Source organism: Theropithecus gelada, chromosome 8, assembly GCF_003255815.1.
Source record: "Theropithecus gelada isolate Dixy chromosome 8, Tgel_1.0, whole genome shotgun sequence".
Taxonomy (NCBI): Eukaryota; Metazoa; Chordata; class Mammalia; order Primates; family Cercopithecidae; genus Theropithecus; species Theropithecus gelada.
Window position 1 is genome coordinate 130,918,167 of NC_037676.1, and position 4,511 is coordinate 130,922,677.

General features: G+C 41.2%; 1 pseudogene across 1 annotated transcript; it reads right to left on the reverse strand.

Annotated features, from left to right (window-relative positions):
• Positions 1-229: 229 nt before the first annotated feature.
• Positions 230-1,604, reverse strand: LOC112630299 (annotated as a pseudogene). Its single transcript, XR_003120839.1, has one exon. The product of XR_003120839.1 is annotated as a presenilins-associated rhomboid-like protein, mitochondrial pseudogene (transcript).
• Between the last annotated feature and the right edge of the window lie 2,907 nt (positions 1,605-4,511).

Here is a 4,511-nt window from a genome sequence, read left to right on the forward strand (position 1 = left end):
TTGATTGCCTCCTACCATGATAGTTGTTCTTAGTTTTTTGTTTTGTTTTGTTTTTGTTTTTTATTCTTTTTTGAGACAGAACCTCATTCTGTTGCCCAGGTTGGAGTGTGGTGGTGCAATCTCGGCTCACTGCAACTTCTGCCTCCTGGGTTCAAGCAATTCTCATGCCTCAGCCTCCTGAGTAGCAGGGATTACAAGCATGCACCACCATGCCCAAACTTTTTGTATTTTTTTTTTTTTACAAACTAGATAGAAACCTTTATTTCACAACTTTATCATCATTCACTTGCTAAAAAGACACAGACTGGGGCACACAGCTGAACACACTGGGAGGCCAGATGCTGGCATCTTCCAGGCGGGAGCAGAGCCGTGATCACCCTAGGGCCGATGTCTCCTGGGGCTCTCAGGCATCATGGACCAGATGCACCACTATTGTCCAATACCAGTTTTACTTAGAGCCACCTCCTTTTTGGGGGCCATTAGTCCTTATTTCATGCCAGATTTTCACTAGAAGCTCCCTGTTCTTCCAAATCAGTTCATGGCCATAAGTAACATACCATATTCCACAAAGAGCTCCCCCAAGATGTGTTGCATGATCAAAAAATTTCCATCCCCGGATGATTCCTGCTGTATCCACGGCGATAATGGCTTTTAGGGCATTCCGTGCTGTGAACGTGAACATCGGAAGGAAAGTAATGGCAAGCCTCCCTTCTGGGATCTTAGTGCAGACAGCTGCGATGGTGCCAGATGCACCAAGTGATGGTCCATACCTTCCTGTGGCAACTTTACCCACGTAACTGACAAAATTGGAAATAACACCTGCAGATAGGTACAATGCCATGAACTGCTCTTGACCCAGAATGTTCACTATGCTGGAAGAGAAGCTCCACAAAACATACGTATTTGCTGCCATGTGAAATAAGGAGAAATGACTGAATGTTGACAGCAGCTTTGGAGAACAAAGGACCTTTGAGGCTGGATTCGATGTGAAATATCTGATCATTGGCCGCTACAAAGAAGGTACTCTCCATAAACAGAATACAAGGACATTTGCAGCTGTAATACCTGTCACAGTCCGCTGGCCATCACTTAGATTATTCCACCACTTGTTAATCTCCTTTCTGAAGCCTCCTTCTTTATGTGGTCTTATGCTATCCAACCAATCAGCTTTTATACCATCAAAATAACTCTGGACCCTGGATTTCAGTGATTCATATTGTCAAATAGCAGCTGATCCAAATGCACAGCCTGTAAACCCAACAGTAAAAAATAAAGGTTTTATGAGACTCCTTATAGGATAGGGAGAAGGATAAAAGACTGTTTCTTCTACAGGAGGAATCAAAGTACTTCTCTTGTATGCTTCACTACTTGTCCCTGTGTATGATCTTCGAGGTTCAACCTTCCTGGGTGCTTTTCTGAATCCGCATTTTTTGCTGAATAAATAAGTTAAACCTGCATCCAAGCAACCACGGTGGGGCTAGGGCCACAGGGAGCTCCTCGCAGCTGTGGCCGCCCACCGACACAGCCCACGCCTGGCCGCCCACCGACACAGCCCACGCCTGGCTGCAGCCCCAGGCTCTCTGTGCCCAGCCTCGCCAGGCCATCTTCCCAACCTCTGCCTCACCATGGCCCGACTTTCGACTTTTTGTATTTTTAGTAGAGAGGGGTTTCACCATGTTGGCCAGGCTGGTCTCGAATTCCCGACTTAAGTTATCTGCTTGCCTCAGCTTCCCAAAGTGCTGGGATTACAGATGTGAGCCATCGCACCCGGCCATGGTTCTCACTTCTTTGCCTCCTTGGTTTCCTTTGGCTAAAGTGGTTTTAATTTTGTGTTGCCTTGGTGAGATTTTTACTCACCAAGATCCTTCAAGATCTAACAAAAGTATCACTTTTACATTGAAATTTTTCCTATACCCCCTTTTATTCCTCCTCTAAGTTTACTTGATTGCTTCTCTCATTTATCTCTTTGCCCCAGTCGTATGCTGTACATATCTCTAGGGTTAATGATTCCAGCTTCACCCTATTCTATGCCTACACTTGATATTTCACATATAATCATGTCTGGCTCATCAATAAAGCAGAACTATCACAAGACACTTTATCAGAAGGGTTGAGACACATCATGGGAGATAATGCATTTTAACAAGAAAGCCAGGGAAAGAATCTTGTGTTAGCCTTTGGAAATAAGGAAACCAGTATGCTATCAATCTAACACTAGGACTCCCCCAGCTTTGTCCTACATCACTGTTCTACCTGTACTTGAGACTCAGTTACAGAAGGAAAGATAGTTGGGCATAAAACTGAAATAAAACTTTTTGAATATGCACAGAACTGTTTGAGCATCTTGAAATTGTAGACAGTCATTCTTTTTAACCAAAAACTACAATGCACCTGAAAGGCATTGAAGCTTGGTACCCAAGAAAACCAAGGGAAGTACCTGACACAGGTGACAGAAGCTAGTAACAATGAGCTCTAGAATTTGTTGCAGATTCCACACTCATTCTGTTTCACTTCACTGTTTCTCAGCGACATGTGACTTAACAAATACTATTTTGTAAACTATATTTGTGCGCTAATGCTACGTAAGATATCAGGTAAATCATGTGGTTCCTATTTTACCTGATATTTGCCATCAGTGGAATGAGAACAACATTTTCCACCTACTTCTTGGTGGCTTGTGGGTAGATTATGACATAATATCTGCAAGAGACCGTGAAGGAAGAGATTAAGGTGCTGAGCAATGATGCAGTTGAATGCTTTGGGAAGCGTTTATTGAGCTCTGACTATGTGACAGGTAATTAGATGGGCACTGGAGGAGAAAGACAAAGACATGACAACAAAGTAAGTGCACTTATCAAAACACCACTGTAAAGGCAATGAGACTTTATTGAGATCCTGTATGACTTATGCATGCAGAACTGAGAGTCTCCATATGGTAAGCTGACATGTGAGCTGGTAGGTTGTATGATATGAATAAAAATACAGGTGAAATTAGAAAACACATACTAAGCTTAATGAGACCATCAAGGTCTCTGCTAAAAGTTCTACTGTTTTTTTGGACCCACACCAGCAGTCCTTTACTAGTATAAACCTGGATTCTCAGCTTTCTGCCTTGGTAAATAAAATCTGCAAATTACCCAGAGTATAAGAGGCTGCAGAAGTAAGATAAACTCTCCAAAGTTTTCACATCTCCAGAGTCCTAGTCTTCCCCACCCCTGCCAATTTTTAGTTTCAGTAATACAGAAATGGAAGAGAAAGCTATTCAAGTCAGAGGGAAGAGCAAATGCAATGGCAGAAAAACAATAGCCACATGAGCTTTGGGAAACTTGGAGTCAATGTCAACTCAGCTTCTTACAAGAGACTCACAGGTAGCATGACTGAAGCAAGCAGGAAGAAAAGTTAACCCTCGTGAATTGTGAACATGGTGGGAATTGTGGAAAACTGCAAGTACAAAGCCATCAAAGGGTCCAACTGCTATAAAGCATGGGCCAATTGCCACCATATGAAAAAACAGGTTTATTCTTACTTTTAAATAAAAAGTGGTGAAACCACATTTTTGATGCAAAATCTTCTGATTTTTAAATGTAGGCTTAATTTTATCTTTAAAACACTAAGCAGGCCAAACTATGTGTTGCCTTTTCCCTGTCTCTGTCTTAGAATCTAATTTTTCCTATTTATAAAATGGGATTAATAATTCCTGTTTGGCAGTGTCCTGTGGATTACAGTATGTGGGGGCTAGGATTTGCTGGATGCATGTAACTCTTCTTAAGGACACATGTATTCATTACTGATTACATAATCATAATATGATAAAAGACCTACTCAGGGAATGCCTCATTTTAGAAGTGCTCAATCAGGAACTTGATGCTTGTTCATGCAGAATATTACACAGGACATCCATTTTTTGAATTTAGGGTTGGAGTCAATCAAAGATCGGTTAGTGTTTTTGCAAGATCATTTTGACTGTTTGTGTCTGTCTAGAGTAGTGAATTAAGATATGTTCTGCATCTGTAACTAGGCCCAGTGAAAGGAAGTCTCACGATTGATTAATGATGTCTGACAGGGTCTTAGAAAGTGAAAGTGGCCACACACACATGCACATTTGCCATCTCTGAACCAAATGATTTCTAAGTCAACTTCCAGCCCTGAGAGTTTATAAATAAGATTTAATCAAATTTGACCTCCTTTTAATGCCTCACAAATTATTCTGAGGCCTACATTATGAAGATCAGTGTCAATGAAATATTGATTAAGGGAGATTTCTGTGACAGACTGTTGTATAAACCAGCTTTGTCCTTTTCTTATGCGACATCCACTTTCAGCACTTCACAGAACAGATTTATTAACTGAGTTGTCTAATGTCATTATTTTTTACTATGCTTGATGAAATCCTATATGCTTCATTCTGGTTTAACTTGAAAGACACCTGATTCTGTTCTGTATGCATGATACTAAGGACACACTGATGAATAACAATGGGTGCCTTTATTAAATGTGTTTCCTGACATTCT